A 23,009-nucleotide genomic window follows, 5' to 3' on the forward strand; every position below is an offset into this window, starting at 1 on the left:
CCATTGAAAGCATCCTCACAAACTGCATCACGGAGTGGTACAACAACTGCACATTACATGACCAGAAGGCACTACAACGGTTAGTGAAAACTTCCCAACACATCATTTGTACTCAGCGGCCCAACATTACGGACGTTTTTAAGCGGAGAGCGAGACGTATTATCAAGGACACCTCTCGTCCCCACCATGGACTGTTTGTACGTCTCCCATCAGGAAAACGCCACAGAAGTCTGCGTTGTCGCACAAAATGACTCACGAACAGATTTTTTCCCCTTCAGCTGTAGGATACTAATGCTGAACTCTAAGCATTCTAAGCATTGACTATCAGCCTCGACTTAACACCTAAACATCAGCATGAAACACCATACTATACTGCATCATACATTATCTGCAGTTATTTGTAAGTACTTGAACATTCTGTCACACTACAGTTATTTATATCAGACTGTTATTTACACATCTACATTTACTCTAATCCACTGTATGTACCTACTGTATCATATCACATGCGTCATGCTGTTTACCTCTACCTGTGTACCGGTTATACTATCAACCTATTGCACTACAATTACTATTTATGGCATGTAACCATTTGTATCACTGGTATGCATCATTTGTTATCTTAACTCATCACACCATAACCTTATTTATTTCATTTAACTCATTTACTATTTGCACAACTGGTCGGATGCTAACTGCATTTCATTGCCTCTGTACTTGTACTCTGACAATGTCAGTAAAGTTGAACCTAACCTAAACTTAAAAAAAAAAAACCTTGGAGTTCAATCCACAGTGCACCCAGGATAGGCTCCGAATCCACCACCACCACCACCACCCTGACCAGGATAAAGTGCTTACTGAAGATGAATGAAAACGTGACACATAACGACTTAAAATGGCAGTGTAAAATGGTTGTGTAATGCCGGGTTTGCTCCTCCTGTCAGGGTATGTACTATACAGGTAAGCAAGCTTCTCTCTAATGAGCTCTTAATAAAATTTCACTTGTACTTCCTGTCTTTGGACGGCTTTGAATTATAATAATTTTTACAAAACAAAAAAGGATCTCAAGGGTAATTTTAAGATTTTTTTTTTTTTTTACTGTTAATTCAAAACTTTTTGGCTTTACTTGTCACTATTAACTAACTGTATACACTTGAGCTGTAGGTACACACCACAACAAACACATTTTTAATTTTAAGATAAAAATTCCTGTACGTTCACTATTAAACCTTAAAGGGCTCGGGCGCCCTCTAGTCGACATTTGGAAACTTACATGTAGTTCCTGAAGTGTCCACTAGGTGGAACATATAAAACGCGATTTAACGCCAGTTACAGACTACAAAGCACAATAAAGTGAACACGAATGTCTAATCTCTAATCTCTAATTCATTTCTATTTTTAAATAATTATTATTTGAAATAATTAAACAGATACATGCAATTTCGAACGATATTTGTTTAATGCAATACAATTGAAGTGTATTACAAGAAGTGTTAAGTATGTTAATGGTAATAAATAAATATCTGTTACAAATGTGCTGTGAAATGATTTTTTTTTCTCCCAACAGTTGAATAGAACTCCCATTGATGGATTATGTTTACTTTTGCATACTGCATACATTAAAAAGTACACACACACACATATATATATAAGTGCAAGAATGCCAACATCCTAATAAGCCCAGCATGTAAGTCACGTCTGTGCATTTATGTGTTAGTTTACAGGCCAAACAGACACGTGTGCTGAGTTTAATGAATCAGTTAGTCATGTGCATCGTAGTAGTTTGTTTTTAATGAGATATAGCCTGCAGTATTGTTTACATCCGCCCTGTATTAAATGGGCCGGATGCTTTTCTCAGGGCGTTCAGCCTGTCTCTCAATACGGTTTTACTAGCTCACAGCCCACAGAAACGTTCGGGTCGTCTTGACCGCAGCGTTCGAAAACTGCTGTCAAATCGCACCGTTTCTAGCTGTAGTGTGATCGTTGTGGTGCTGTTATAGGAAAGTGATCAACGAAAGCGTGGTGTGATGAAGCGGAGTTCATCACCAAGTTGATTGTTTTCCTATAACAGCAAGTCCCCGGGGTGTTTTATTCCTCTTACACCACAACAGTTTGCTAATGATGGCGTTTCCTCCAATTTGTTTTTTTTTAAATGAATGACGCATGCTTTATATACGTTTATAGTTACATTTAAAGTTGTGGAATGTCTGCGAGACAAGTTAGTCGTTGTTATCATTTACGTTATAGACGCTAGGAGAAAAAGGGGTCCGTCTATTACATGTTCGATTTGTTCCATCACAACGCAGTCTAACGTCTAAAGCGATTAAGCATTTTTTAAACTCAACCAATGTTGATTTTCATAGACATAAAGGGCGGCGTGGTGGCTCAGCGGGTAGCCGTGTCGCCTTATAGCTCCAGGTTCAATCGTGAGCCTTAGTTAACGCCTGTGCAGAGCGTCTCGTGTTCTCCCATGGGTTTGCTCGGGGTTCTCCGGTTTCCTCCACCTTCCAAAAACATGCCAGTAGGTGGATTGGCAATTCGATTGGCTATTAGCCCGATTAGCGAAAGAGTGTGTAGAGGTGTGCGCCGGTCACGGGGGAAAAGGCTCCGGATCCACGGACACCCTGAACAGGATTAAAAAACGCTTCATGAAGATGATAAATAAATGAATAATGAACGTACAGTATACTGCATGTCTAAAATAAAACACGACATATCTGGCCACCTTTAATATATTTACAAAAAAAATTCCCTTTAATATATTTAAAAAAATATTACATTCTGTTTAACATTTCAAAGTTTATTATTCGCACAGGGTTAGGGTAAAAAAATACAAGAGATGAGTGTTTCGAGTCGATTTCGAGCACAACCATTCCATTAGTTTCGACTCCTGCTATATTTTGCTCCCTTCGTTGAAAAACTCGGGTCTGTGCTTCCTGCCAAATAGTGACGCCTGCCGCGCGGCGTATGAACGAGTTATCGCGAGAGTTTGCGCGAGTTCAACGCAGCAGCTTTGGAGTTACAGGACGATCTCGCGCGGCGCAGCAGCACTCGCTCGGACTGTGCGCGCGGGATTGAATGAGAAGAGCAGCTTGGGTTTGAAAGCGTCGCGCGAGGCTCGCAAAGCGCGTGTCAAGGTAATCGCGCTGTTTTTTTTCTGTTTCTTCTTGCGGCTAAAGCTCGCAGTTTCGGATCCGGATCCACATTCTACAACCGACAGTTATTAAAGTTTCACTTTGTTCTCAAGGCGCTTTGTGTTTCCGAATGCGTTCGTGATTCAGTGTAGCGCGTGGAAGAGAACTCTCTCGCGGGGTCGCCATGGCTACGAGTGAAAATCGCATCGCGCGCATCTGCGCACTTTTTGCGCATACGCTGTAGCACTTTTCAGTGCTGTGTCGATTCAACCCGAGACTGAGAATGGATTCATCGTCAGTGTTGACTGTTTACAAACAAGTTTGTACACAGGGTTGCCAGATTGGTCATATCCCCCGTTTGTCTACGTGTTTTAATCACGCTTGCCTTGTATTTACTTGTAATTTAGCGAATTAGGAATTAAATCTTAATCTAATTCGGCATCCATGAACTGAATCATTTGTAGTCTTAACGTCTTGTGGTGTGTATTTGATTCATTAACTATTTATTATTATTATTATTTTAAATCGTGTGTATCCTAAAAGTAAGAGTTGGTCAGATCGTCTAATAAACACTCAGTGAGTCGATGCGTATTTGATGTGCCGCCTGCCTTTATTTCAGCATGGTTGGTTTGTTAGTTTTGCCAAGTTTACATTTTATCAGTCAGTAGTATTGAAATCGAACCCTGAAACGATGTGGTAGAACATGTGCAGTGGTTCTTTCTTCAGGTTAGTGAGAGTATTTATTAATTTAGGTGGGATGGGGTGGGTGGGGTGAGGTGTCTCCTGATCACGTTCTCGCTCTCATCTTGCTGCAGGAAAAAAAAAAATAAAACTCCCCCAAAAACAACCCCATGAATCATAGTTGGACGAGAGCCATTCTGAGATAATAGTTTGGCTTGAGAGTGAAACACTACTTTAAAGTCAACCTGACTCTTTTTTTCCTTTCGGAGTCTCTCCATCTTGTAGTTTCGCTCCTACTCCTCTGAATCTCTGCTTCTCACTTTCTCTTGTCTATCTCTCTCTCTCTCTCATGCTGTCTCTTGCCCCTTTTCTGTCCCATGGAGTCTCTTTCTCTCCCTGTCTGTCCCACAGAGTCTCTCTCTCTCTCTCTCATGCTGTCTCTCATGCTGTCTCTCATGCTGGCCCTCTCCACTTTTCTGTCCTACAGGGTCTCTCTTTCTCCCTCTCTGTCCCACAGAGTGTCTCTCTCTCTCTCATGCTATCCCTTTCCCCTTCTCTTCCTACAGAGTCTCTTTCTCTAGCTGCCCCTTCTCTGTCCCACAGAGTCTCCCTCTGTCCTTGTCCCACTCTCTCTCTCTCTCTCTCTCTCTCTCTCTCTCTCTCTCTCTCTCTCCCCTTGTCCCATGGACTCTCTCTCTCTCTCTCTCTCTCTCTCTCTCTCTCTCTCCCCTTGTCCCATGGACTCTCTCTCTCTCTCTCTCTCTCTCTCCCTCTCCTTGTCCCACGGAGTCTCTCTCTCTCCCTCTCCTTGTCCCACGGAGTCTCTCTCTCCTTGTCCGACGGAGTCTCTCTCTCCTTGTCCCACGGAGTCTCTCTCTCCTTGTCCCACGGAGTCTCTCTCTCCTTGTCCCACGGAGTCTCTCTCTCCTTGTCCCACGGAGTCTCTCTCTCTCTCACAGAGTCTCTCTCTCTCTCTCTCTCTCTCTCTCTCTCTCTCTCTCTCTCTCTCCTTGTCCCACGGAGACTCTCTCTCTCTCTCTCTCTCCTTGTCCCACGGAGACTCTCTCTCTCTCTCTCTCCTTGTCCCACGGAGACTCTCTCTCTCTCTCTCTCCTTGTCCCACGGAGACTCTCTCTCTCTCTCTCTCTCTCTCTCTCCTTGTCCCACGGAGTCTCTCTCTCTCTCCTTGTCCCACGGAGTCTCTCTCTCTCTCTCACAGAGTCTCTCTCTCTCTCTCTCTCTCTCTCTCTCTCTCTCTCCTTGTCCCATGGAGTCTCTCTCTCTCTCCCTCTCCTTGTCCCACGGAGTCTCTCTCTGTCTCTCTCCTTGTCCCACGGAGTCTCTCTCTCTCTCCTTGTCCCACGGAGTCTCTCTCTCTCTCTTTCCTTGTCCCACGGGGTCTCTCTCTCTCTCTCCTTGTCCCACGGGGTCTCTCTCTCTCCTTGTCCCATGGAGTCTCTCTCTCTCCTTGTCCCACGGAGTCTCTCTCCCTCCTGCAGTCTTTCACTCTCTTTCACAGAGTCTCACTGTCTCCCTCCTAGAGTCATTGGCTGTGTGCGATATCACGTGCTACTACACAGCAGGTGAAAAGCAGTACCCCAGAGGGGTAGTATGTCCGAATTCTCAGTAGGCGAGAAATACCCGGATGGTGTACGGCTTCCTGCGAGATTTTGCAGCGTCACAGCGTTCGAAACATTTTTATGTGATCTCCAGCATGCCTTAGCCGGCCAAGTTAACGGCAATGAATTAACAGCAGCCTGTTAACCCCGCCCACATTACATTACTAATTCAGTTCACTTTCCTGATGGGCATTTTACCGTTGGTGCGCTTGCTTTAATCTGGTGGCCCCTTTAAGATTTTTGTGTTCATGATGGCATCGAAGGTCACATGATGACAGTGCCAACATGGCGGATGTAGTATGTCCGGGATGGTAGTCATAATACACACACAACCTGATTAGTACGTACTGTTTCGACGGTCACGCAGTATCGAATGGAGTTTGATTTCGGACGCAGCCATTCTCCCTCCTGTAGTCTCTCCCTCTCTGTCCCAGAGTCTCTCTCTCTCTCTCGCTCTCTCTTTTCCCTTGAGTCTCTTCTGTAGTCTCCCAATCTCTCCCTTGGAATCGCTCTCTTTCTTCCACATTTCTCCCTCTCTGTCTTGGTGTCTCTCTCAGAGCCATTCTCTTTCCTAGAGTCGGTCACTCTCGGTCTCCCTCTCTGTCTCTTCTGCTCTCTCCTGAGTGTCTCTCTTTCTCTCTCGCTCACCACTTTCTCCCAGTATTTCAGTCTTTCTCTCTTCGTTCTGGGGTCTCTCCCTTCCTCTTGCAGTCTCTCTGAATACTGCAGCTCGATCACTGCATACAGACGGTGTGCGTTGGGAGCGTGATCCTGCAAGACACAACAAAAAAAAAATAGTTTTTACTCTCATCCAGGTAGGAGCAGCATTCATTCACTTTCTGTGGTTGCTAATTGGGTTATATTTTGTGAAGCCAATTATGATGATCAGAAGTAGAACCGCGAGTAATAACTGCGGGAACCGGAGGAAGTGGTCAGACTTTCTGTACAGAAGGGTAGGGTCGGTCAGGATTCCTTCGGGAGCGGCGGGAGTGGGATTAAAAACAGACAACTACGAAGCCATTAGGAAAGCATCAACTCTTTATCTGAACCTGTCCAAAAGGACAGCATGACTCCGTCCCCGTGTGTGTTGGGCTTATCGGAATCGTACGCACCCACACAGACACATGGAGCCATGGAATGGAAAGTTTCAAGAAAGTTTCCCTTTGTGTGCGTGCGTGTGTGTGTGTTTTGTTTTTTATTATTTCAGCTTTCTCTCTTCCTCGCAGCCTCCATCTGGGTTTAATTTGTACTTCCTGCATTCGGCCCGGTTTTCTGCTCAGCCTTTTTCGACAATTTTCCGATTTGAACCTATACAATATTCAATGCGTTATTGCTAACAATCCTTTAGTCACGCCGTTGTGTTGGCCTCATGGTCAGCGGTGCACTAGTTCGGTGCCTTGCTAGCTTTGCTAAAAGTCCAGCTGTGCTCACGTTGCTCTGGCTAAGTTCCCTAAAGTCCTCACCGTATAGCGAGACCTTCATAGTGATCCTTCAGCTTCAGCGGGTTTTTAAACCATACACTCCTTTGTCGTGTGTTTAGACAAGCAAGTGATCTTTGTTTTTCTTTTTTAAATGGAGGGAGATGTTTAGTGGGTGGTCGCCATGCCAAGAGCATTTATTTTCACCGTGTCCCGTATGGAGATGCATTTTCGGAAGAGTTTAACGGTGAACTGGTAACTATAACCGAGCAATTTGTGTGATCTAAGGAGAAAAAAAATTGCTAATAGGGCTGTTTTTGCAATAATGGAGGCTGATGATGTCATAAAACATCGATATGTCTATGATTGAGCGGCCCTAGTTTGGTTTAAATGCGTAAGTTGCGTTTGATATTAGACTACCGTTTAATATTGCTTGGTGTAATTGCATTGCGAGACCACAGAGGTGGGGGGGGGTGGTTATAACCGATCCATCCATCCATTTTTCTGTACCGCTTATCCTACACAGGGTCACGGGGAGCCTTGGGGCACAAGGACGGGGTGCCACACACACACAAAGGACAATTTGGAAATGCCAATCAGCCTACAGCGCATGTCTTTGAGATGCGGAGGAACCTGGAGGAGAACTTGCAAACTCCGCGTACACGAGGTGGAGATGAGAATCGAACCCCCAACCCTGGAGGTGCAAAGTAAACGTCCTAACGTGCCTCCATATAACACATCCTGGAGATCGATTTCATCTCCATCGCTCTTCTGACACGAAATACGGCTCCATCTAGTGGGCCTTCCTGATTTGACCCTGTCTGTGTGGTTTTAATAGCATGCATGTCGACCTGCTAGGTATTGGTTGCGAAGTGGTTAATTACTTGTGAAAAGTGAGCAAACAGTGCAGAACAGCGTAGTGTTTGTTAATGGTATCTGGAAAGTCCCATTTGGAAAGTATCAGGGGTTCATCCTCAGTCTCTCTGTGGACTATAGTGAAATTTGAGTGAATTTTGGCATCGATGGCTTTCCATTTTCCAATTCCGTGCGTTTGCTCTTGGAACTTTTTCATCTTTTGTTATTCCATACCTGCGATCACGTCAGGTCAGTTTGATCTTAAACAAACTCAGAGATCATGTTTCCTCCTGTGTGTGAAACCCCGAGGGTGTGTGTGTGTATGGTTGTTGATGTGTGTGTTCTGTCGTTTGTTGTTCTCCTTTGGTTATAACAGCTCAAGTTTCTCAGAAGTCTATTCTAAAGCACCCTCTGATGTAAAGTATGCACCTGGGTTTGTGTGAGAGAGCACTTTAAAGTTCATCAGACATTCTGGGCACGGTATCGTCCCTAACTGATGTGTATTACATGTGTGATTCCATATGTGGTTCTGTAAATTTGCATTAGGGTTGTGTGTGTGAGACCCTCTGACCGTAACGAAGAAGGGCGTGTGGCATCCCTCCTGTGAGGAAACGTGCTGTATCAATGCGATTTCGAAAAAATAACACCAAAAGTCAGACTATATATAAAACCAAACCTGCAGTCCCACCCTGCTTTAGTTCCTGTTTATGGTGATTTATCTCTCACCGCCCAAACAGCTGTGGTGTAAATGAAGCTACGCTCATTTTCCTGTCATGAGAGAGGTGACCTTCATTTGACCTTCAGCTGAATGAAATTGGCTGCATCAAAGTCCAGCTTCACACTTGACCAATCAGTCAGCACTATCGCCCTTTCTCGTTTTACTGCTTTCTGCCTTCGTATTCTTCCAGCACAAAAGTTCAATTATCTCCAAAGCACAAACTTAAACTTCCTGTGAAAATTATTTCCCATTAAAATGAATTTCCCTCTAGGTGGTGGAGGCACTGTGTATCTGCGCGTCCATCTGAGATTCTCGTTACTGTGATCTCTCACGAACGAGTGGTTGAATGTTTGTCGGAGTTATATGGAATTTTCACTGTAACCAGCAGATGAACTGGTTAGATTTTGGAATGGATCCAAACAGGGTCAAGGTCACAGCAAGGTTAAATGTCTGAGCTAGTTTTTCTTCAATAGAGTCCTTCCTTTTTCCTTCCCATCTAAAGTATAAGTTTAAGGGTATTTCAGGCGTACAAATTAGTAAACCTGTTGGCCTCGGAGGCATCAGTGGTCCATCTTAAACCCGAATGAGACTTTCTCGATATTTGTAGATGTTTCTAAAAGTTTATTGATTATTCTAGAAGTTATTAGACACGTTATTTTTTATTATTATTATTATTATTATTTAGATGTTTGTAGATATTTGGAGATGTGTTTAGACCTTTTATAGAGAATTGCAGACATTTCTAGATGATTGTAGATGCTTGTAGACGTTTCTGGATGTTTTCACACATTTGTAGATTTTTCCAGAAGTTTATAGACATTTGTGGATATTTTTGTAGAAGTTAGATGCTTGTAGATGTATATGGAGGTTTTCAGACATTTCTAAATGTGTGTAGACATTTGTAGAAGTATGTAGAAGTTTTTTGATGTTTTAGAAAAGTAAAGGTTTGTAGAAATTGGGAGATGTGTTTAGACCTTTTATAGACATTTGCAGACACTTCTAAACATTTGTAGATGCTTGTAGAAGTTTCTGGAAGCTTTCAGACATTTCTAGGTATTTTTGTTGGAGTCTGAAGATGCTTGTAGATGTTTCTCGATGTTTTTTCAGACATTTCTAGGTCTTTGTTGAAGTTTGTAGATGTTTCAGACATTTCTAGATGTGTAGACATTTATATAGGTTTGGAGATGTTTTTAGAAGTTTATATATATAATTTTTTTGTAGATGTTTATTTATGTTTTCAGACATTTCTAGATGTGTAGATATTTGTAAAATCTTAAGGATGTTTCTTGAAGTTTTTAGATGTTTCTAGAGGTTTATAGACGCTTCTAGAAGTCTTTAGACAGTTTTTGATATAGAAGTTTCTAGACATTTTTAGGCATTTCTAGTTGTTTGTGGGTGTTTCTAGAAGTTTCTGGAGATTTCATGAAGTTTGTAGACATTTCTAGATATCTAGAACATGTACCCTTGTCTGTCTTCTGCTTGGTGTCTATATTTCCCAGTTCTTAAGAACATTTGACCACGTGGAAAGCACAAATCACAAGTTTCTAACGCTGTTTGTTGAGTCTGCCGCAGTGTACACATCTGGCACAGTGAGCGCTACGACATTCCCTAGCGTCTGGCTGCATATGCAAACATAAATAGGTGTGGGTCACCTTGGCGAAAGATCCACTGTGGTGTGTGTGTGTGTGTGTGTGTGTGTGTGTGTGAAGGCTGGTATGTGGAGGCGTGTGAGCCTGTAATGCTTTAAAGGCATGGCTGGATCATATTTGATACTGTAAGCTGAAATCAGATCTCTGAACCGTGCTAAGCTATGCCAGGCCTCTGGTCCGGACCCAAATATACGTCACCAAGCACCATTAGTATGCTCTGTGTTTACGGCAGGGTTTCTTTTTAAACCTTGCGTTGGCCACAGCCTTGTAAGGTTGCCACAAAATATAATTTGGGTTCCATTCGATTTGCTACAAAATTGTTTTATATCCTGATTGGCAAATCTGTGCACCTGAGATCACTTTTGTACTTTTAACTGAATGAAGCAGGAAATTGTTTAAAGTTGCTAGGCAATAATGTGAAAAGTTTAAATTTAAGGTACAGGTTAAAGTTAAGGTTAAAATTAGAATTAACGTTAAGGTATAAAGAGAAGTGTGGAGAGATTACAACCCTAGATTCTGAGGCTTTTGGCCAGAAGCTCATGGCTCTTGTGCCATCCTACTAGTTACATTTAAGTTTAAAGTTAGAATTAAAGTTAAAGATACCGGTTAATATTAAAGTTAAGGTAAAGGTTAACACTAAGGTTTAAAGTTAGATTTAAGGTTAAGGGCAAAGTTGAGGTGAAAGTTAAGGTTAAAGACAGAATTAAGGGTAAAATTAGAGTTAAAATATAATAAATAAATAAAGTTAAGGTTAAAATTATAATTCATGTTGGATAACATTTTAAGGTTGAAGTTAGAATCAAAGTTAAGGTTAACGTTAGATTTAAGTAAGTTAAAAAAAACATTAGAAATAAAATTAGAATCAAGGTTAAGTTTAAATTCATGGTTAAAGTTAAGGTTTAAAGTTAGATTTAAGGTGAAAGACAAAGTTGAGGTGAAAGTTAAGGTTAAAGACAGAATTAAGAGTGAACTTAAGGTAAAGTTAGAGTTTAAACAAAGTTAAGGTTAAAATTATAATTCATGTTAGATAACATTTAAGGTTGAAGTTAGAATCAAAGTTAAGTTTAAAGTTAGAATTAAAGTTAAAGGTACCGGTTAATATTAAAGTTAAGGTAAAGGTTAACACTAAGGTTTAAAGTTAGATTTAAGGTTAAGGGCAAAGTTGAGGTGAAAGTTAAGGTTAAAGACAGAATTAAGGGTAAACTTAGAGTTAAAATATAATAAATAAATAAAGTTAAGGTTAAAATTTGAATTCATGTTGGATAGCATTTTAAGGTTTAAGTTAGAATCCAAGTTAAGGTTAACATTAGATTTAAGGTGAAAGACAAAGTTGAGGTGAAAGTTAAGGTTAAAATTATCATTCATGTTAGATAACATTTAAGGTTGAAGTTAGAATTAAAGTTAAGATTGAAGTTAGAAATAACATTAGAAGTAAAATTAGAATCAAGGTTCAGTTTAAATTCATGGTTAAAGTTTTTTTTTTAAATAAAGATATACACAGAGAAGTGATTTGCAACCGTTGATTCTTTAGCTCTTTGCCAGAAAAATGTATCGGAGGTATACACAAGGCCTCACAGACTTTTAAGACTGAGATTTGAGACAATCCCAATATAATCTTGGCCAGATTTTGTAACAGACTGAGCAAACATAGCTACTGATTCATATGTTTGCAGAGTTTTTGTTGATTTGGGGATCATCTGTGAGAGGTCCAGCTGGTTATTTCTGTGAGATTTCATGCTTAATGGGCTGTAGCTGCATTCTTTCCCTCCTGCTTTATCTCCTCTCTGTTTAATCATGTCTTGAAAAAGATGGGCTGCGGTTAAGGCTGTGCATGTGGCTAGGCGTGTGATTGTGTGCACATATAGTATACGGGGGAGTGAGTGTGCCAGTGGTCATATGCAAATAAATGCAAATGTAAGCCAATCTGCTGTCCTAAAGCTTTTCCTGTAGAGAGACCCAAATTGCACCGTCCTCCTACTGCGTTACAGAACACGCGCGCACACACATGTGCACACACGCACACACATATCACACATCACTTTCGTTATGTCAGAGCCTTGCTCTACCGCACACTTCTTGGAGCAAGATAGCTTTCTCATAAGCTTCATTTTTTCTTTTAGCGTGTGACTGATGCATGTTGCAATCAGATACAGAAGATATCATAGAATACAAGATCTTACTCTTTTTAGATGAGTCACTTTTTTACTTTCTTTCTTCATTCTTGTTGTTTTCTGTTTACCCTCAAGCCTTTATTATAACTCTGTAAACTGTTTTGCATCTAAACCTGCCAGCATAAATCAACCAGCGGTTTGGCACGTCGGGTTAAAACACAAACATCGCATAAACAGTCAAAACCTGACATGGCTTTGGCTCGACGAAGCCGTCCCTGAGAACTTTCTCTTAACAAAACGAGCTGCGTTTCATGGTTTTCTTTTCTTTCCATTTTCTCACAAGCTCAATACATGGTTCCTCTCAAGGTTTCTGCCTTATGTTTTCTCAGGGAGTCATTGTTCATTTTTCTTACTTTGATATGTCTTGTGGGTTAGCTTTTAGCTTTGTAACCGCAGGTAATGTTCCTGATTTTATTGATTTTTTTCTTTTCCCAGTTCACTCTCAAGGAATACCTAAATTTTGGTCTAGACTCTTGTTCAGCCATACTGAAGAGTCTGCATAGTAAATAATGATGAATGAGTGAAGGTATGATTTCAGACCGAGCTAGCCACTGTTTTCTAATCATGTTCACTAAAGCTCATCTAACACAATTATTTACTGAGGGTATTTTTTTCAGGTTAGTGAAACAAATTCAATAAGATTAGTTCTTCTGTCAAATATAAGCTAACATATGTGAACTAATGCTAGCTGTTATGTGTGTCAGGTTGTAGGCTAGTTGTTGGGAACAGCAAATGACTTCTGGCAAACAAGATATGGCAGTTGATTTATATTGTTTAAGTTAAGGTTAAAGTTACTTTTAAAATTAAAGTTAAGGTAAAGATAAAAATTAAGGTTCAAGTTACGGGTAAGGTAAAAGAAAAAGTTCAGTTTTAAGCTATGGTTAACATTATGGCTAATGTTAAGTAAGCTTCAAGTTAGAGTTAAAGTTAAGGTTGCAGTTACAATTAAAGGTAGAGTTAAGTTGAGGTTAAGATTAAAGGTAGAGTTAAGTTGAGGTTAAAATTAAAGGTAAAGTTAAAGTTGAGGTTAAGATTAAAGGTACAGTTAAAGTTGAGGTTAAAATTTAGAGTTAAAGTTGAGGTTGAAGTTAAAAGTAAGGGTAAAATTAAAAAATTAAAAGTTAAAAAATGAAGGTTAAATTGAATATATCCCACGGTCAGAGTGTCACGTCCGTCTGCCATATTTTGAAACATTCATTGAGCTTTTATCCGTTGAATGGAGTTATGGAAAATGTGAACCTAAGAAACTGGGAGCTCCATTTTTTCAAACGGGCTGAAAGAATTTTCTTCAAGAACGATACACAATGTAGCACCGCCTTCAGAAACTTCAGAAGCCTTTGATTCTCGGGAGTCCCAAAAAATGCTGCCTGTTTAAGCAGACTCTTCTTAAATAAAATACTGTGTTGCATTTTACTATATAACCAATATGTCTCCAGTGCTGGGAGCCACGTTACACTTTGTGCTCCGTCGTTCTGGCGAGCTTTCAAGTGGCTGTTGTGTATTATCACGGGACACTCGCTGTGTATCAGTGTTTTGGGACTGGGGAGAGAGATTTGCGCTTGTTGTTAGATTGGACACACGCACATATTTCCAGGTGCCACATGTCCAGGCTTGGTGTCACTACTTCTTAGTACAGTAACTGCTTTACTGCCTGACATCACAGTAATTTATTAGTTAGTTGCAGAATTCGTGCTACAGTGTGTGTGTGTGTGTGTGTGTGTGTGTGTGTGTGTGTGTGTGAGAAAGAAGGATGCGGATTGAAGGTGTGTGTAATTTGTTGATGTGTTGGTGTCCAAAAATCCTTATCCATTCAGTTTCACTTCCCTGATCTATTTGTCTGAGCCCTCCTTTGAGACGCCTAACAAATCCCGGCAGATTAGTTCTGACGCCGACTCGTTATCTTCATGCAGACTCGACTGTATCAGTGTTTGCACTGAGGATGTGCTTGCTGTGGAACTGATAACGTGTGCGCGAGCGTGTATCAGAGAGGCGACCGATGGATACTGTCTTCTTCTGCTGTAGGAACGGGAAACCAATTCCATTTCCTCTTCCGCTCAAGTGGGATGGACAGGAAGTGGTCTTGTTTTTGCATCGAGGGTGTAAAGGACAGTAGCTTTTGAATGGGAGATGAACCGGTGTGTGTGTGTGTGTGTGTGTGTGTGTGTGTGTGTGTGTGTGTGTGTGTGAGAGACTGTGTGCGGTGTCATCTTATTTCCTTTCATTCATCCTCAGGTCTTAGGGTCACTTTATATGATGTTTAAATCCCATGTATGAAAACAAATCGCACCTAACAGTCGAGGGGCGCAGTAAGGCTATTGCCCCCGTGATGTCATAAAGGTCTTCGCCTCAGTGATGGATGCGTTCAGGATGAACCTGGTGTGAGGCCTTGATCCCACTCGGACCTTTTGCGCTGTTACAAAGGGACAGGAAAACGCTAGACAGCATGATATGTATTGTTTTTGGCTCTTGTACAGCATATCAGATGAGATTTAAAATAGTCCTCTTTTAGTGTCCGTGTTTTTACACCCGAGCTACATGTGGTGTTGAACACTCTGGAGTGAAACGTCACCTGGTTGTGTAGTGTGTGTGTTTAAAGCATTGACGTCAGTCACGCTAAAAAGAGACACCTGATAAGTTTATGATGTCTCTTATCTTTGAGCGTTATTGACATTGGCGCCGAGCCAGGAAGTACAGGTAAAGGTTTGAGAAGACAATAATGATAATGAGAGATCTATTTATTTATTTTTTTAGAAATATTTATTTTTTTAAAGGATGTCTCTGTATTTGAAACATTTTGACACATGAAAAATCTCATTAGAAGGATGTTATGCTGTTTTGATTGGTACTATTTTGCTCTCTCCCTCCCCCCTCCCCCCCACCTCATTTAATGCAAAATTTTCCATTGCAGATTATATAATCAGCAAAAAATAAATAAATTTATTTCTTAATTGTTTGTTGTCTTGTCGCAAGAGACACCCACGTTTTATTTCGAACGTTTTTCAATTCAATCGTAGATGCGTCGTGAAAGTTTTCGAGCCACGTTCGCTTGTTTTCGCCGCCATTTGAAAATCATGGGGTGCGCAAACTTTTGCACCCGACTCTACAAGATAGGTGCGTGTAACCCACTGTGCGTGATTAATTAATAGTACTTATTGCATCGTAGTAATGTCATGCTGGTGAAGCTAATCTGATGAACACGGGCATTTTCAACGGCGCCGAGAGAGACGGAAGATTCTGGAAGTTTTATGTCGTGGAGCTGGGAAAGAGCGAGTGATATTGGTTTTGTGCTGTTTATATTTAAACGTTTTAAAATAGCACACTCTGTTGCACTCTGTGTTTCCACCAGCTGTTTTGTTTTTTCCACGCATTACATTTTTTTCAAGGCTTCGTTTTGGATTTGTGAGGTCCTCTTGTTGGTTGTGTCTGGGATTCAGATTGACATTTGGGCTTTTAGTTCATGTCCCAATTTGCATCAATAAAACACAAGAGCAATCATGTGGAAGAGGAATTAAGCACGATTGGGTAGATCTACGGGAAGAGGACAGTCCATTATCAACCTGTGGGGGGGTGTGTGTGTGTTGCGGTGTTGGAGGGAAATTGATGCATCTTGGGTCAGTTCAGTTTTATTTCCCCATGACCTTATCATTATAATGCTTTGATCTTAATCTTAATGTTGTCCTTTAATATCCTTTAAAATGTAGTCGTTGCCTAATTGCTAGTATCACTTTATGGTGTGTGTTGTGGGGTGGTGAGTAGGTGGAAATGGGTATTACAAAGGTCACGGACTGTTTACAGCTTGAACATTGGCCTTTTCCCCTCAGCTATAGTTCCTGACTAGCCTGTAGATTACTTGGCATTCTTAGCAAACGTTTATATGACTAGCGCAGTGTAACCAAAATTGAATTTCTTGACTTTCTTTGCACGTTCCACCCACATTTGATCAATAATTTCATTGTTTTCAAGACAAAAACTAGAAGGAAACTCTGGGTAATGTCAGGTCCAGTTCATCAGAAACCCAGGTCCGGTGTGGTTCACAATGAAGACCTTGACCTTACAGGACTTCCTCTGAGCATTTATCTCCCGTCAGCGCTCGGCCACAAAACCGCACGTGTTAAACGCTGGAGCTCGTCACAGCCTGCTGTCGTTTGTCCTCGACCCACTGGGAACTGCTGGAGAAAAACAGTCGCCATTTCCATCACAGAAACAGCACTTCCTGTTCAAGGGGTGGACCATTTTAAAATCTGATTGGTTTGTTTGAGTGGAGTTTGTTGGGTTTGTACAGTCCAAATCTAACGTGGACATATAGCAAACGCTTTTTTTGTGTATGCTAAATTGTTTATTGTGCTTCAGGGATAGGGATGTATGAACAGGAACAGGGTAAGGATGTATCAGTATGATACTGTGCATCGCTATTGTATGATAGTGACGAGTTCCTTACAACTCTTGCTGGTCCTCATTTTGCATGTGTTGGTTCTTGTTGGTCCTCGTTATGTTGGTTCTTGTTTGTATATCACTACATACTGTAACGGATACCTGATTACCTCCCTTGCATGTCATTTGAGCAATGGGAACTAGTTTATATACTGTATACAAAAAAAATAAACACTGGAGGAAATATATTGTTCGTGTGCAGTGTTTGGACCAAGACAATCAGTGATTGGAGTGAACCGACCAGACAAAGAAACGCCTCCGAAGCGATTGAGAACGGCCCAATAAAACACTTGCTATTGATCAGAGCTTTCCACGACACGATTATCATTAACGTCCTCTCCGGTGCCTGTGTGTGCAGGAGTTGTGTATCACGATATTGCGTTCGCAACTTCTGCACTTCTATCCCACGTATATAGAGATCGTCTAAACACTTTTCCGAATATGCTAGAAAGGCCACAACGCATTTATGAGCACGAATCAACCACATTAATATTCTTACCCCGTTAACAGTCAATGCTTCGCCTCCCTCAAGTTGACGGATGGCTTTCCCGAGAGAGAGGAGTGGGAACCGTATTGAAGTGGTTTAGCGAACACATACCTAGCCATTACTCCTACTCGTTTGTTCTGCCTGAGCGCATTTCCTCTCCGCTCCTTGACTGACTGTTTCGTCTCTGGAGCCAATTCAACTCGAGTATCTCTGAATCATTCGTGAGTCACTGTTTGACGACAGGAGGTCAGGACATGCTTTTACCTGGCTAGTTTCCAAGTCGTCATGATTTCTGGACTGCCGCCAGAATCGCGCTCTAATTGAGATGTTTTAAACACCGGTCGGAAGTAGCCGAAACAACGCAACGTTGATTCCGTGGACTCCTGAAGTGCTTACCAAGTGAGAATTCCAGAAATGTGCCTGTTGCGCAATATTCGAATATGGTACCTGAACGTTGGCCACTAAGAGTCTTGACATCTCACATGTTCTTTGGTTGTGGGAAGACCACGTTTGTAAACGGTGTAAATGTAGAAACTTGTTTGTTGTTTAACAGCGGTTCGCATTTGTGTAATCGGAGTGTGTTTTCAAAAGTCGCACCGTAGTTTTGCTATTTGATGCCTCAGGTGGAAAAACCCGTCTGCTGGTTTATGCTGTAAACGGTGATTAAGTAGTAGTGTTACTTCGAGCAAGTACAGGAACGCAGATAAACCAATCTGACCTCCATCAACCACCGCTTGTTTGTCAGTAAAAATGCTATATGCAGTCACTCTTTATGAAAGCAGTAGCTTTAAACGGTGTCTTCTGAGTTTGGGGCTCCTATCAGAATTTCAAGTTTAGCAAAATGGATAAGCAGTGGAAAAACTGGTTCGGGTAAGGTTTGGGTATCAGTGTAAAGTTCTGTCCACGAATTTTAACCATATTCGGGAGCTCTTGCCTGCTTTGTGGCTCCGATAAAAGACCACGATGTTTCTCAACACCGCTGAGCCAGGATTTGCAAACCCCCTCAAGCAGTCTGTGTGACCATCATTCACAGCTCTGCGGGTGTGTGATTTAGAGGGCATATGACCGAAGCGCTAACGATCCACCACTGTCTAAGCGCCCTGTAGGTAATTCGAGGACATGCCCTTGTGTTTTAATTAAAGCCCATAAGCAGGGAAAAGCCAGGACCCCCTGCCAGTTCTGAAAAGGGCCCGAGTCATTAACGGTGGAAACAGTTGGCATGTTGCATCCCGTCGAAATAAAAGCAGCTTGCTCTATATTATGAGGGTAGACCGTCGACCAGAGCCATCCGAACAATGTTTGGTTACTTTTGCATAAGTGATAAAGAGATAAAACGTACAAGGAACACTTGTTCAAGCTGACCGACTAATTTAGCGTAGTGCTTATGAAAGTGTGGCTGGACAGCATCTACTCTGGCAAGGCCTCGTGTTTGGCCTCGATCTATACACAAAACACAACCCAGACTGCTGTCCACAGCACTTTCTCAATTTGCTTAGCTTTCTGAATACGGCGTCCATACCTCTCTCACATTTTATATCGAGTGACTGTGATTAGTGTGTTAGTTTGTGTGTGTTTCTGGTAGTGAGAGGAGCATAATGGCCATTTTTCAGTCACAATGCAGACATTTTGCTCTGTGCGGTCTCTGTTTGTATTTACACAAATGTACTCAAGCACATGACAAAGATGGTTATCTGTGTGTGTGTGTGTGTGTGTGTGTGTGTGTGTGTGTGTGTGTGTGTGTGGGTGGGTGTGTTTATGGCTCCTAGAGTTCTCTAGGAGATGGGTGGATATTTGTCCTCCAGGCAGTGCTGATTTCCTGCTCCTTTCTGTCTATCTAGCATCTGCCTAGCCATGCATTTCTCTGTGCATCCATCCATCCTTCCATTCGTCTCCTCAAACATCTGTCCATTTATCCACCCATCCATCCATCTATCGATTTATCCACCCGTCCGTCTATCCTCCTATTTGTCTATTCAGCCACCTATCCATTTGTTTATTCACCCATACAGTATATTTATTTATCCCTTTTTTCTTTTCATCCACCTATCCATTTATCCACGCATCCATTTGTCTATTCATCCATCTGTCCATCTTTCTATTTGTCCGTTTATCCATCTGTCCATCTGTCCATTTGTCCATCCGTCCATCCATCTGTTTTTCCATTTGTCTATTCATCTGTCTATCCGTTTAGCCGTCCATCCATCTATCTAGTTATCCATCTATCCACCTGTGTGTTTATCTACCTGTTTGTCTGTTCATCCATTTATCTAACCGCCCACCTCTCCATTGAGCAATCCGTCCATGCGTCCATCCACCTTTCCATTCGTATATTCACCCATCTTTCCACCTATCCGTCCTTCTGTTTGTCTGTTCATCAGCCTGTCCATCTGTCCATTTATTAATCTGTCCGTTCATCCATCCATCCTTCCCTCAGCCTTGCTGTGAGATTGTAGTCATTGGGTTATAAAAGCCAAACAGGGTTAGTATTCGTTTATGCAGTGCACTGGTTTAAATTCTACACGCCATGGTCGCCGATCACAGGTTGTCCTGTGTCCTCTATGTGTATCTCTTTTGTCCCTCGTGTATCTCCACCTGCTGAAGATCAGTATTAATTATGTAAAACATGACGATTTATCATTAGGGCATGGTTACATTTCTGAAGTTTCCTCAGTGCGTCACTTTCTGAACAGGGCTTAGAAGGAATGTAGTGGATTTATTTTTTGTTTGTTTTCCTGACTGATAACTCTGTGTGTGTGTGTGTGTGAGAGAGAGATGAAAAGACAGCAAGAGATAGCAACCCCATATTTTTGAAACTGTTCTCTCCAGCTTTCATCTCTAAAACTTTGGGAAGATCACACGGCAGCTTGGTGTGTGTGTGTGAGAGAGAAAGAGAGACATATGGCGGTTCATATTGAGGGTTTGTACAGTCAGATGATCTGATTGAAGGGGGGAAAAAAACTCTTTCGCCCTAAGCGTTGTTGTTCTGTGAGGAAATGCATCTTACAGATTACGCTGTGCTACAATAAGTTTTACATAGGCAGTTAGTCAATCTGTACACTTTACCCTGCTAGCTAGCTAACTGCTGAACTTGGCCACTGGTTTAAATAACCCAGTGTAATATTTAGCATAATGCTAACTAGCTTGCTTGTGCAGTAAAATAATTCACTTGAGAAGAATTGTTGTTACTCTGTATTTGTTACTACTATAATGTTAGCATTAGCTTAGCTGACCACTTAGCCTGCTAATGTTATAAATAGCTGGATAACTTGGCAAATGTTGCTACTCTTTTGGGTTTGTCATCAAAACTTGTATTTAAAGTTAATCAGTATGTCAAGTCAAATGAAAGGCTAACCGTGCAGTCACATGACCACCAACTCCTTCATCCAGGACCCAGGAGTGAATATGACTCAGCGAAATGCTATAGAAATCTGGAACTTGCTGTCAGTTTGAAGTAAATTGTACATGCTAATTGCTAAAAATATATTTTTATTGCAGTTAGGCTAATTTCTAGCTAATTAGGATTATGTCTGTGGGCTGACTTTTTAGCTAGCTAGCTAGCTGTAACATGAGGTAAATTGGCTCAAACGAATCCTTCGCTATGAGTTAGCTAAGCGTTTTCATCTTGCGTCTGTTTTGTGTGTGTATTTATATGTATATTTGTGTTTGTGTGTTGCAGGTGAGACCGTGTGTGCCAGTGGTGATAGCAGAAGGAGGAGCAGTCACACTCAGCAGGTAGGTAAAGGAGGCGTGTCGCCTCTGGGTCTCAGTGTCTATGGGAAGGAGGCGTGGCCTCTATGCTGTTAGTCCTAGTGAAGGAGGTGTGGCCTCTGTGTCTCACACACTATGGGAAGGAGGTGTGGCCTCTGTTGTGTTAGTCCTAGTCAATGGGGTGTGGCCTCTGTTCTGTCAGTTCTAGTGAAAGAGGCGTGGCCTCTGTGTTGCCAGTCCTAGTGAAGGTCTCTCTCTCTGTCTCTCTCTCTCGGCTGAGTGTCACGGGTAATGTCGAGTTGGCCAGACAATTTATGATGCTGGAAAAGCACTAATGACCGCAGCAGCATTTTCCTATAAAACCTCCCGCTGCACTGTGTCTCTCTCGTTCTCTCTCTCCTGTTTTCTCTCCCTCTCGCTCTCCGCCTCTCTCAGCATGTGCGTTTTTCCGATTTATTTCCCATCATTTTGACGTCATCTGCTGCTTATATAATATTCCATGATATTAATATTTGACATTGTGGTGTCATGCATGTCCAGAAAAGTCAAATCCTTCATTAATGATGTCATTCGGGCAAAAACCCGACCGTACCTGCCCAAGCGTCTTCACTGTCCCGCGCCTGTAGTAAAGTGTTCTAGACTCGTCCGCCCGCGTCTGTTAGACTCACCCCGACAGACTTATCCCGGCAGCTACAAGCCGGATTACGAATAAAGAGGATTGGGATTTATTTTGTTATTATAATCCACTCAATCTGTGTTTCCAACGTTCAAGTGAGAAGAACACGACTGCACGGTGTAGCACTCGGAGTCGAGTCCTAAATCAGATTTTATTTGTGTTGAATTTTAAAGCGATTATGCAAGTTAACAGTCGTCCTCCCTGAATAGACCTCCACCCTCTCTCTCGCTCTCTCTCTCTCTCTCTCTCACTCACGCTCTTTTTCTCTCAGATTAATTTGTTCCATTGCTCTTGTGAGTGTGATGTGAGTAATGGCGAGAGAGAGAGAGGGGCTTGGGTGACTGTCTGTGTATCAGATACACAGACCTCTGGGCAGATGGGAAAAGGGCGAAATTGAGATGGAGGAAACGCCCACACGTGATTGTTAAAGCAATCCAGTCTGAAGTTTTAGTCTCTCTCTCTCTCTGTCTTTCTGTCTCTGTTTTCTTTCTCTCTTGCGCTCTCTCTTTCTCTCTCCTTGCCTCCCCTGTCTGTCTTGCGCTCCCTCTCTCTTTCTTGCTGTATGTTGGTCTCTCTCTGTCTCTGTGTCTGTCTGTCCGTCTGTCCCTCTGTCTGTCTTACTCTCTTTCTTGTGCTGAGTGTCTGGTACTCTCTCTCTCTCTCTCTCAAGCCCCTCCCACCACTCCTCTCATCTCTTCTCTTCTTTCTCTTGTCTAAATCCTCGTCCCCTGTCCTGTGCCATGATGTCATGCGTGTCCGGAAAAGTCGAATTCTTCTTTAATGATGTCGCTCAGGCACGAGCCCCAGCACTGCTCCCGATCTTAAAGCTGCACTGAGGAGAACATTTAAACATGAAAGCATGTGCTTACAGAGGCCCTGAGCTCCGAGTGCAAATCACACTGCAAATACAGCGCAGGTCAAACATGTAGGTTAGTCAACTTCTCTCGCTCTCGCCCTCTGTCTCTTTCACTCCCTCTGTCTCTCGCTCCCTCTTTCTCACCCTCGCTCCCTCTCTGTCGCTCCCTTTTTCGCTCCCTCTGTCCATTTTTTCCTGTCTCTCTCTCTCCCCATCTCTTTTTCTGTACCTCTCTTCCCATCTCTGTTTTTCTTCCTTTCTATTTTTCCTTCTTTTTTTCCCCTCTGTCTCTCTCTCTCTCTTCCTGTCTCTCTCTGTTTCTATTCCGGTCTCTATCTATCCCCATGTTTCTTCCTGTATCTCTCCTCCTGTCTCTCTTGCTCCTCTGTTTCTCTCTCTCTCTCTCTCTGTCTCTCTCTGTATGTCTTGCTCTGTCTGTCTCTCTCTCCCATCTGTTTTTCTTCCTGTCTCTCTCTCAGCTGTCTGTTTTCTCTGTCCCCTGTTCCTCCCTCTGACTTTCTGTTTCTGTCATGCTCTCTCTCTCTCTCTCTCTCTCTTTCTAATTTAATAAAGTCTGTGCTTGACTGACCTCACGCTTACAGAATG

The 23,009-nt window shown here is 42.1% G+C and overlaps 1 protein-coding gene across 3 annotated transcripts in view; it reads left to right on the plus strand.

Moving 5' to 3' along the window:
* Positions 1-3,005: 3,005 nt before the first annotated feature.
* The window catches only part of add3a (adducin 3 (gamma) a), a 71,064-nt gene continuing 51,060 nt past the window's right edge, over positions 3,006-23,009 (plus strand). For 2 of the 3 annotated variants that reach the window (XM_053616496.1, XM_053616499.1), the window contains exons 1-2: positions 3,006-3,137; positions 20,840-20,895. The gene's annotated coding sequence lies outside the window, so the exon portion shown is untranslated. Of the gene's footprint in view, positions 3,138-6,133; positions 6,250-20,839; positions 20,896-23,009 lie in introns of those variants that run through there. The other variant, XM_053616497.1, reaches the window with a different exon arrangement.

This window comes from Ictalurus furcatus, chromosome 27, assembly GCF_023375685.1.
Source record: "Ictalurus furcatus strain D&B chromosome 27, Billie_1.0, whole genome shotgun sequence".
Classification (NCBI taxonomy): domain Eukaryota; kingdom Metazoa; phylum Chordata; class Actinopteri; order Siluriformes; family Ictaluridae; genus Ictalurus; species Ictalurus furcatus.